This window comes from Diabrotica undecimpunctata, chromosome 4 (genome assembly GCF_040954645.1).
Source record: "Diabrotica undecimpunctata isolate CICGRU chromosome 4, icDiaUnde3, whole genome shotgun sequence".
Lineage (NCBI taxonomy): Eukaryota > Metazoa > Arthropoda > Insecta > Coleoptera > Chrysomelidae > Diabrotica > Diabrotica undecimpunctata.
Window position 1 is genome coordinate 146,427,243 of NC_092806.1, and position 12,780 is coordinate 146,440,022.

The 12,780-nt window shown below is 31.7% G+C and overlaps 1 long non-coding RNA gene across 1 annotated transcript; it reads left to right on the forward strand.

Annotated features, from left to right (window-relative positions):
• The first annotated feature begins 7,724 nt into the window (after window positions 1-7,724).
• Window positions 7,725-12,760, forward strand: LOC140440159 (uncharacterized). Its single transcript, XR_011950794.1, has 3 exons — window positions 7,725-7,757; window positions 12,359-12,567; window positions 12,626-12,760. It is a non-coding gene; the product is annotated as an uncharacterized lncRNA (long non-coding RNA).
• Window positions 12,761-12,780: the final 20 nt, after the last annotated feature.

A 12,780-nucleotide genomic window follows, 5' to 3' on the forward strand; every position in this document is an offset into this window, starting at 1 on the left:
AGTCAAATGCTTTTCGATAATCAACAAAACATGCATATACATCTACATTCATGTCTCTGCATCATTGTGTTAACACATTTGAGGCAAAAAGAGCTTCTCGTGTATGAATGATTCTCAGAAAAGTTTTAAGGACATGAGACACCATGCTTAATATTCGATGTTAAATAATCGCGACAGCATATAGTCGCCAATTATTTTTAATGACTACTCGGAAGAGATCCTGAAGAACGCTCTTGAGGGTGAAACAGCAGAAATAAAGTTAAATGGAGTTTGGAACATTTTTTGTTTTGATCAGCTGCTACCTACCGGTCCTTACAAAGATTACAGCTCAAGGCTAGCAACCCTAGTTTGGAAGTTTTACGTTGTCATGAAGTAAATTTCGTTTAAGACTTACGCATCCTATAATATGATCAGCAACAATTATATTTATAACCAATTTAACATTTAATCGGTTTTTATCCGTAATTAGTGGCTTCACACATATCTGCCTAGTAAAAGAACTGATGATGGAGTAGTTATTCCGAAAACATTCTGTGATGTAGCCCGAAAGGGTCCTTTTATATCCATATACTTTTTATAAATAATTTTGAAATAAAATATTACTCATGTGTGTGTAAATATATTTGTGTTAAGTTAATATTAAGTTATTCCACTTTGTATAATAAATAATAAGTTATTTGCCCATATTGCATATATGTTAAGATTTCTGCCTTTTGTAATAAAAATCTTTGCCTATATAGACGCCTTTTTTTTCAAGTTTTTTGCCTATAAATACGAGCTCGGCTCATAAATGCTGTTTTATTTATTTTATTGTGGCGCTACTGTGGTTTAGGTGTATTGAAATACAATTAATAATAATTGATTATCGACTTGCAATTCTAGGAAGGTTAGGTCCCAAATGACGTTGTAAAATACACATGCGGAGGGTTGTGCCATCAAAATTAAACCCGTATCGGCCCACACAATGAAAAATGGCTGTACAGGAATTTGTAGCCAGTTAACTGGAAACAATGTACAGAGAGGAATCTGTCATTTACTTCAATAAATACGTAGAAGGTAAATCGGATTCATATATACACATGTTCTTTGCAAGAATCGGCGTTATTCCAAATCGGTTGTTTCAAATATAATACAAACCTGGGCATGACAAGCTATCAATTTGATATTTTATTGTATAAAATAAATCTTTGTTTTACATCAGTAACTATCTACAGCTTGGACGGATTTAGAGTTAAACTTTTTATGTTAGCTAGATAAAAGAGTTCTTATAATATAACTACAAAACGGGCTAGCAGTTCGGACATGAACTCAGTCGTGTTTTAGAGCTGCGTATTCATAGTCTATGGGCCAGGGCTGTTTCGTGAGTGATCAAAGTCGACAGAGTTTCAGAGTATATTCGTATGTATGTATTTTGACCTGCTGAATTCGAATTTCAAACTTGCTTTTGCGTCGGAAATAACTGGAATTTGTTACAGACAATTTAATTGTTCAAATGAATTCGTAAACTAATAAATAGAAATCATTTTTACAAATTGCAATTTGTTTCTTACAAAAAAAAACTATAAAATAATGTTTAATCATTTTTCACTTATAACTCGGCTGCATTTTAAGTAAAATAACTCAATAATAGCTAAAAATGGAAGGAAAAACTGCCAACATTAAAACCAAACCCTAATTATAAAAGAAATATCATTTATAACAAAGTTGTAACGATTATAAACGGATTTATAAGCTTTTTTTAGCTACTAAAACTTTAGATTATAGCAAAACAAGTTACATAGCCATATTGTCCGATCCAGGACAAAAAATTTTATGTATTTTTTAAGTATGTCTACACACTTCCTTCTACGCCTTGAACCGTATAACTATGAGAATTATGCGCGAAAAGGAATAAAATAATTATATGCGCAAAGCGAATGCGCGTGCGGTTCAAGTTCCGGATGTCAAAGGTCAAAATGCGTCCAAGTGACTACCTTTCTACTTATCATATATCAAAATCATAAATTTAGAAAATAGTGTGAAACCTAACTAAAATTTAGGGGGGGGGGTATATGGAGAAGGAGATGATAAATTAGAGAAGAACTAGCAAAGAAGTTATAATAAAAAGAATGGCTTAGCTCAAAAAAACACAGAGACACAAAACCTCAAGCAAGAATTCGGGCTAGCCTCACTACACTAGAATTTGGCTTTGAGATAAGGGGAAAAGAGATCTTTTAACCAAAAGAATACAATATAATAATGCACCTGACAATCTGGAACTATAAAAAGGGGTAAGATAAGATAATATACGGAAATGCCTAGGAAAATACTGAAATGGGCGCCAGCTAATTTCTGAAGGAAATTAACGAAAAAAATAAATGAAGTTATGAACAACAAGGAATAAAGTACTATTGATATAATACCCTGTAATAATGTTTAAAAACCGAAAAAGACACTATTGACCTTGTTCTGCTATATTATAACTGTAAGCAGAAACTGAAATAAAAGCAAAACTACTTGTAACAAATATATTTATAATATTAACAACTAACAAAACTCAGATACATAAATTTCTTCCCTTCCCTTTTAAAAAACCGCTATACAAATATCATGAACCCCGTCCCTAACAATGAATCTAATTTAATTAATGAATACCCATTTATCTAACTTCTTATAGATGATACAAAAACTGTAATAAGTACTAACCTTGGTATATGCATATACAAAGTTGTAAGTTACAAGAAAAAACCTTAACCCTATGAAACTTGATGTTAATGTCTGTCACAACACTACAGCTGTCCTGGTTAAGTCCCCTTAAAACTCTGACGGTCCTTGGGGCTCCGAAAAAGCGAATGAAGGAGAACGCTGTGGTTCTGGAGACAATCGGTTCCTGGTTACCAATGGGTTGAAGTAGGTATTTGGTTAAACTAATCCTAATATTAATCGTTATCCTAATCGGGTGAAATCTGGGTTTTAAATAATTATTTCGGTAGATTTGGAAGCCGGGTTTTAAATATTCATTTCTGCAGATTTGGAAGCCGGTTTTTCAATCAAGATTCTTTATCATTTGTTCCAATTTCTCCCTTGATGTTCGGGGAAAATATTAAATCCAATCCCAGATTTTCTACCCGATTTTAAGACAAAAAAAATGCCGGTTAAGGCTTGGAGAAATACACCTCTCTGTGTGAGTTGTTGGCCAAAACTCACTTTAGCCGAGCACCTCTTGATCACTTTAGTTTGCGCATCGTACCGTCTATTGCCCATAAACGTTTCATAAACGGGATTCTGAGGGGTTTTAGGATTTTAATAATAAATTATATTAATTAATTATATGTTAGCAGTTGTGACTGCTACAAGTGTCTATGTGTTTAATGATAGTATGCCAATAACATAACTAATTTGAATTATTTTTCATAAAGATAAACCTAATGGTAAATTAAGCAGTACAGAAAATGGCCAAAAAAAAATTAGAAATTCTGCAAGAAAAAATTAGAATTGATTTCGTCAGGAAGAAAGTAATTTTTAAAAGTTGTTTCTCAAGTATTTTTAATCAAAAATTAGGGAGTTATTCATTTATTTACATGACATATTTTTAAAAATACGTTGCAATAGTAGCTTCGTCAAAGTACTTTCAGCAATAAAAAAACTCGTTTAAATTTTTAAAATATAATGTTTAAAAAAAGTAGGTTATAATAGTATCGTCTTTAAAACACTTTCAGCAATTAAACGCTATGCTGGAACAACATTGTAGACGCCAAATCACGATTTGTCGACAAATTGAAAAAAAAAACACCTTATAATTGATTATTTAAAAAAAAAAAATTTATGAGCTTAACAAAAATAACCTTAGATTATACAAAACAAGCATTTATGAACATATATGCTATATTTTAATAAAAAAACGTGTTATGTATAAGTGTATAAGAAAAAAAAATAATTTGAAGAATAGGTTAATAAAATAAAAATCCATTCATTTCTCAGTTTTTTTGTTAAGAAAACTCACTTTATTTTACAAGCTTAGAAAACTATAAAATTAGAAAACAAAAAATAATGCAGTGTAAACAAACAAAAACAAATTATTCTCTGAAACTTTTATTATCCAAAAGTTTTTAATTTTAGACAATCATCTTAACAAAGTCTAAGAATTTTTAAACTACAAATTAAAAATAGTCTGTGTTTTTGTGTAAAGAGTTTAAACAAACAAACATAAACAGTTCGACTTCAGTTAGATAAGTTCAGATAAATTTATTAATTCAGCAATTTTCGGAACAAGATACATATTATAATGTACACTACACTGTAATGTAATACAGTACACGATTTGTATAATTGTTCTGAAAATTGCTGAATTACTAAATTTATCTGAACTTATATAACTACACACCTCACCCAAATGAGACTGCCGGCAGTGCCAGAGACAATTAAAATTGCCAAATTAAAAAAAAACTGAATATTCGCATTCGCATTCGTATTCGCGAATGTCGGTGGCATATATTCGCATTCGCGAATGTTCAAAAACTGACATTCGTTACATCACTAGCTTAAAGACAACTTTTAGAAGAAGCATTTCTGCTATAATGATTATCTTGCTGCGGAAATGACCTAACTTGTTCGCATATTTTCTCTGCATCTGTTCATGAGTTTTTTGGGACGATTAGTATGTTTGTCACGTTGATCATTTAGATTTACTCCTGCTTTCATGTTATCAACTAGGTACAGGAGGTTTCTAGCGGTTATTGAAAATATATAACATACCGTTGCTTTACCGGGCCTGCGTAGCGCAAGCGGTAGGATGCTTGCCTCGCAAGCCGGTGGTCCGGAGTTCGAATCCTACCGCCGGCAAGAACATCTAGACATTTTAAAAATGTCTATAGGCCCCAGGTCGACTCAGCCTGAAAAAAAATGAGTACCTTGGGTAAAACCAGGGGTAATAATAGACGGTTGAAGCGTAGCACTGGCCATGTTACCTTCCTTGTATACCGTAGGCCCTAGATATAGCAGACTACCCTGCTATACTCCCAAAGCCGCGACAGCGGTATAAAACGGGAGACTATTATTATATTACCGTTGCTTTACATACCTTTATGTATTCTACTGTATATTTCAATGTACACTGACGACGAGATGTTGCTTCCCCAACCCTTCTTTTTTTTTTGGCTCTTGCAGCGAAAGAGACTGAGATAAAAATTTTGATTAGCCATTGTAACTCCGTTCTCTAAACGTTTTGAATAGTTTTGCCCACTAATAACTCAGCAGAACAACCCATAGCTGACTGCTTACATTTACAAATACACACCTAAAATAAATATTGTTTTAAAACTAGTCTAGATTACTTTAACTTACATCATCTGGGCAACTTCACAACAGAGTTTGGGTACTTCTCTAGACGAAACATACGAATCACCAGCATCTTTGCGACGTTTTCCTATATTCTGCTTCCACTTATCAATGTTAAGCTTTCGTGTTTTCTCTCTGTTAATTTGGGTAATCACTGACTTGGTTATACCAACATCCATTTTAGCTCTAAATGACAAATTACACTATTGAGAAGACCCAATTTAACATATACAACGTTGTTACACCGAAAGTTGAAGGTTGACTAATTTTCAAACTACCAAAACAGGCAACTTAAGTCTCATGATATTCCCCAAAGTCAGCAGTAGATTATTTTGCAAATATAGATCATCGTTTTATGGAAAACCCACATATGAAAGTATTGGCGGTTACAACGTTGTTCCAGCATAGCATTCAATTGTTATCCATTTGTTGGAAGAAGAAATCATGACTGATTAATTCTTATATTATTAGATCTACTTTACTATCACGTGACCAATAATTGTTATTCTGATCATACTCACTCCGGTAAATTGGAAAAATTAATCAACAGTCAAACTGATTCAAAAATTAAAAGTAATGCAGGTTTAAAAAATGAAATATTAATTTCATTATCTTACTACCGACATTTATTATTAAATGACAGATTCCTCTCTGTACATTGTTTCCAGTTAACTGGCTACAAATTCCTGTACAGCCATTTTTCATTATGTGGGCCTATACGGGTTTAATTTTGATGGCACAACCCTCCGCATGTGTATTTTACAAAGTCATTTGGGACCTGCCTAGAATTGCAAGTCTAAAATCAATTATTATTAATTGTATTTCAATACACCTAAACAACAGTAGCACCACGTTAACACAAATAAAACAGCATTTATAAGCCGAGCATGGATTTATAAGCAAAAAAGGCAGAAATCTTTACATATAGGCAATATAGGCAAATAACTTACTATTTATTATACAAAGTAGATTAACTTTATATTAACTTTTCACAAATAATAAATATAGAAGGTATAAAGGTATATAGTAACTATAAAGGACCCTTTCAGGCTACATCACAGAACGTTTTTGGAATGACCAATTGAATGAAGCCACTTCGAGTAAAAACCCTTTAAATATTGTTAAATTAATTTGAAATTATATTGTTACCGATCATATTTTAGGATGTTTAAGTTTAAACAAAATTTACTTCATGCCAACATAGGACTCCCAAACTGGGGTTGCCGGCGCTAAAACGAAGTAGGACTGGACTCTATGAGGACCTATAGGTAACAACTGCTCAAAAAAACTTTCCAATCTCCGAGTTGGCATTAAAAATAATTGGCGACAATACGCATCCCTGTCTCACCCTACGTCTAATTTCAATTTCCTCTGACTGTTGTTCGTTAACACGTACTTTTGCTCGCTGCTTATAGTGTAAATTCAATATGATCCCAAGGTCATTGTAGTCTATTTCTTTGATTTCATCACATTCATTAATTATTTATGTCGTACCTTATCGAATGCTTTATTATAGTCAATAAAACATTTCGAAAAATTTATAGCAAACAGCGAAAAATAAAAGCTGTTAAAGCAAACACTTGAAAGCATTATTAAAGTATCACCTAAAAATCCAGACGGAGAGAAAAGTACTATAAAAAGAAATTTACTTTCTGGTTTTGAAGCATTTGGCATTGCACCTTTCAAAATGAAGAGGAGGTTGAATACCTTTGTCCTACATTAGAAAACATCGCGAAGGGAAAATTCCTGACGGTGAAATTTTTGTCTAGTTCTTGGAAAAAGACGGAGTTTCGTTACGACCGTAAGGTAAAAGAAGTTTTAGAAGAAGAAGAAATCGAAGTTCAAGGCATTAAATCAGCAGGATCGAGGAAGATTTTCACAATAATTGAAAATGACATGTCCACTTCCCTTCAAGAAAGTAGTTGCTTTACTACCAGATCCGACACTTAAGACGATTTCTGATAGGATACAAAAGTACCATTTTGGCGGAGAAATTAATATAAAAGAATGTTAAATCTAATTTTCTTTTTCTTTAAAATAATCTGAATTACATTTTTAGTAATCTCACCCTATTCACGGGTCTAAGAGTGATCACCCTTTTTTTTATAAGATGAGTAAGTTACAAAAAACTAGTGTTAAAGCATTACTCTTTAGATATTAATATAATACATGAAGTGCTTAGAGGTAGAACAAATACAAAAGTGTTTAAATTATAAAAAAATAAAGTTAAAATTGACTAATCTCACCCCATTTCACGGTATTGAAAAAATTCATTTATTAAAATCATTTTAAATTAAAATAAATTGTAGTCGTTAAATTAATAAGTCCAAAGTTCAAAAGTTCAGCACATTTCTGATTAAATCGTGTCTCTCATTATTGTTCAAGAGTCATGTCTCTTTACAACTTCACCGGCAATATATGTTATAGTTCATCTACATAAGGTAAGAGGAAAGTGATAAATTTAATATTTCACTTATAAAGCTCGTTCTTTGCGTTCTGTATCAGGTGGTAAATGTCACAACAACTAGTTAGATAAACATCTAGACCCAACTCAGCTGACTTTACACTCACTTACCTCCAATTTCTTAGTGTTTGAATAAAGGCGGAGATAGCATCAGTCCTTTCCTATTCAAGCTCCGTTTTGCTATTCTCTACTATGTATATTCCAAGAAAGATTTGTTTAGTTCGGGTTGTGAATAAGTTGTATGAATGTTTCAAATCTTTTTACTAACAAACTTTTTCCTGTAAAGCCGATGCAGTACAATAATTGTAAGAATTATAATTCAATGTAACTAAATCTTTGATTCTGAGTAATTTATAAGAATAAAATTCTTAAAAAATCATACAGAAAATAGACACTGTCTAGGTCTGAGGGAATCACGAAAAATAAAATTTATTACATACTCACAAAGAATAAATTATTGCTCGAACAAGAATCGAGATCAACAAGAAATTAGAAAGCAAAGATATATTCAAATAAACAAAATATACAGGATCAATACAACAATATTAAACAGCAAAAAAGAAAATTATCAGAAGACATTGAAAGAAAAACTTAAGTTTAAAAACATTAAAAAAAAATAAGGGATGCACAGGATAAAAATAAGTGTGAGGAAATAAGAAAGGGGGTATTCTGGATGACTGATGACTAAGAGAGTGAGAGAGATAGACAGAGAGTATGTATTTAAAATACTTTTAAATAAACAGACACCCATATGACTTTTCTACGCATAGGTACTTTTTATTTTGGCGTAACTGATGACATATGACAGTTGATGGAGAAGAAATTACAAATATGAAATTCCATTCATGAATAGAATTAAGGCAACTGTAGAGAAAAGCTACTTTAGATAATTCTTCATTATTATCGTCATTTTCGTTGCCTTTATACTGTAACAAATTAACGAAATACTTCGGCTATTCTGCTCTTCATATTTCTTGCCAAGGTGGTGGACGGTTTTCTTCTTTCCATTTTCGAATTTTCTGTGAAACTGAATATTTTTGTGAAACTCTTCCTTGGATTCTGTTTTAATGCAGTTACAACACTGTGTCGGGCACGGCCTACTAGAAAAGGAATTGGCGTTTCAGTGGCTAACTTCGGCCCGATGCTCAATCTTGAAGTCTTATTCTTGGAGTCGTTCAATCCATCTGGATTCTGGATTCTTAAGCTATTAACCACTTAAGGGCGGCATGATCCGTTCTGATTAAGAAATTCCTTCCATAGAGGTACTGATAGAAGTGTTCTACTGATTTCACTACTGCTAGAAGTTCTCTTCTGGTGACGAAATAATTTCGTTCAGGTTTTGAAAGAACTTTACTAAAGTATCCAAGGACTTGTTCCTGTCCTCCTTTAATCTGAAATAGCACTCCTCCAATTCCTACATTACTTGCATCTGTATCTAAGATAAACTTTTATTCTGACAGGGGATACTTCTTCAGTGTTTCAAAGGCAGTTTGACAGTCTCCATCCCAGCAGTAATCTCTTGCTTTCTCTGTAAGTCGCGTTAAAGGCTTAGCGATGTCTGCAAACTTCCATTTGGGTAGTCGATTAAAAACTTTTTTAAATTCTTCAGATAGTCTTCAAAAGTCTCCCCTAAGACGATTATGTCGTCTAAATACACTATGCACGTTTTCCAAGATAACCCTCTCAAGATGTTCTCCCTAAGCCTCTCAAATGTCGCAGAGCGACATTTGATATTAACAATTTAAGAAACAACAAACACACTAAATAAAAATAAAAAAACATAAAATGTCAACATAATAGGCAAATACCCTGACCAAACTAGTACTATTGTGTAAAAGCTGTACTTAGGTACTCCGTTTTTGAATAGAAACAATGTTTCAAAAAGTGTAATTTGATTTTACGCTTAAACGATAACAAGTGAAGACTTTTTACTTCATCTGGCAAAAAGTTATACAAACTAACATCAGTCGAATTTTTTATGCCCTTTGTCAACCTAAAACTTTCTGCTCTAACAGCATCTCTAGATTTTGTATCGTGATGTATCGTAACATTAGAAAAAATGGCGTACAAATACATTTTAAAACACTCACAGAATTTAAAAGATTTCGCAAATAAAAACTTTTTATTTATTTTTTATTTGCGAAGTCTTTTAAATTCTGTGAGTGTTTTAAAATGTATTTGTACGCCATTTTTTGTAATGTTCAAATTGTTTTAGTTTACTCCTGAAGAAGCTATTAAATAAATGGCGAAATATTGAGTAATTTAGAAAAAAGAAAGATTTTCATTACAGACCACCTTACCCGATAATTCGAACGTATTTATAAATTATTTTTTGGTCGAAATAATCATTTCTAATATATATATATATATATATATATATATATATATATATATATATATATATATATATATATATATATAATTCACATATTCACAATTTTTTTTTGTTTAAGAAATAAAAATCCTTGCAGTGTGAATTTTTCAATCTATGCAAAACATTCCTGATTTCAGTATCACTAACAGGTAATAAAAATAAAGAGTCGCAAGGAGAGTGTACATCTTTCAAAAAATCTATGGCTACACTTTCATTTGTAGAATTAAAAGAACTTCTAATATGTTTAGCTACTGAAGTAAAGTAATTATTGAAATCGTTTGATGTAATCGCGCTTGGACAGCCTTTTTTATTTTGAAATTTATTTCTGTGATAATTTATAACTTTCCAACTGTCACGAGATATATTTTCTGAATTGGAAAAGAAATTCTCATAATCCAGTACTATATTTGATTTGTGTTCCGCTATGTAGACAATTTTTAGACATTATTTCTTTTTGCCATTATTAAAAATTTTGTCTCTTTTAACATTCTTTAGTCTAACTCATATTCTTGCTATTTATAAGTAAAATTATGTAATATATAGTTCAATATTTTAATTAACCGAAATATACATGACAAATATCTTTTTAAGAGTAAACCATAAACTACGAACAACGTGTCGGAAAATGTTTTCAACAAAAAACATATTTGTAGAAACCGAGTTGCAGTAAATAGTGTTAAAACTATAGCAACAAGTGCATAGTGCATTTAAAAACAAAGCCACTGCATTGACTTCATTGCTTTGAACTTCTAAATGTAAGTTGAATATTTTCTTTGTACGGAAAGAAATAAAACTACGACGTCTCATTAAACACTTGAACTTTTATTATGATGTATATTACGCACTACATTTGAAGTCAACGAACTCACTGTACGATTCTCTGCATCTGTTCTGTAAAGGTTTTTAGAGATGAATTAAAAAGAATTGATTGTATGTGGTATCAGTCGGGTTTATCTAATAATAGCACCTAAATTAAGCCCAATTTGATTCAATGAAGTTTGATTCATTATGATAGGAATTCACCAACTGTTTTGTTTTTGTATTAAGATTGATGTAAAGGACACCGCATCACTTAAGTGAAAAACTAACATTTTAAGCACATTTTTAAATAAAAATATCGCCATTCTGGCACTATAATCTTACAGCAATTAATTTATATTTTTTATTTACATTTACGCACTCTGTACGGGGGCGATTACAAACAACATTACGAGAGGTATAATAGCATTAATAAGTTATGTCATATAAAATTATTCTACCTTTTTCGCATCATTTTTCTCATCTAAACCTGTCGCCCTTAAAAATATTTTTAAATTCATGCACTATTCTTCTCAGTAGTAAGCCAAATTTCCCTCCATTGACAAAGGATGAATTTCATTGCCGACTACGTTACTTTTTATTTCTACAACGACTGTATGGTTCTGCTCGACAGCATCTTGTTCTTCCATGTCCATATTATATCTTGACTGTTTTTAATAATAAATCTTTTTGCTTTTAACACCAAAACACGTGTTCTTAGGTTATGTTTCGGCTTTTGTAACTGTAATGACTAATGACTCTTCGATATTTGACTTACATTTTTTTACTTCTGACACCATGTTTGTTCTACTTTGTGGGCTTTTTGTTATAATAGCTGACTCATTTCTGTATATTTTATTTAATACAAGACAAACTAATACTAATACATAATTACAACATACAACATTACAATCTTTAAAGAGCCACAAGGCCAGTCTGTCCTGTCGACCGTCAATGTCTGTCCTTCTCTTTCACCATGATACTATAACCCTATTGGAGAAACCCAACAATTCAAGAACTAAACTAAAACTATAGTTATAGTGAGTTATTACTCACCATAAAAATTTCTTTCAGTTTTTTTTATTTCAATCGGACTGAAAGTATGTTCACTTGGATACTAAGGTGTTGAATGGGTTGCATAACTATTGGGTACATAGTTGCGTAGAAAATGGTATAAATTTTTCATAGAAATGTCAAAAATTTACAGATGACAGTAGAATACGTTCAAAGTATGGAGTAACTAATTGTTTTACATTTTGAGTTTTTTTACTTTAAACATATATTTGTGATTAGTTTATTTAAAATTGGCACTAGTACTTGACATTATTACATAATACTGTTACTTTTGACTTTAATTAATTCTTAATTATAAAACAGGACGATTAATTTTGTATTGGAATTAGTAGATGGGTAAATCTAAATATCGTTGTGTGGAGAAAATCTCGTCCATTATTGCTCTATTAGAGAATACAGCACTTTACGCAGAAATTTGTATTGCATGAGCAGTAAATGTCGCAGGCCTGTTAAGAAGCCAAAACTAACACCACAAATGCTTAAAAAACGCTTAGCTTGGACCAAGATCCATAAATACTGGTCTATTGAAGATTGGCGTAAGGTAAATTATTACAAATCATTTTATTTTCGCACTCTATAATTGTTATTAATATTCACAGGTTTGCTTCAGCGATGAAACCACATCAAATTATGGATGACAACGTCTAGTTTGTCCGAAGACGTCGAGGGGAAAATATGGAAAGGGGTGTGTAATTAAAACTGAAGTGTCTGAAGTGAGAAATTGTAATGTTTCATTTTATTGTGAATAAAAATA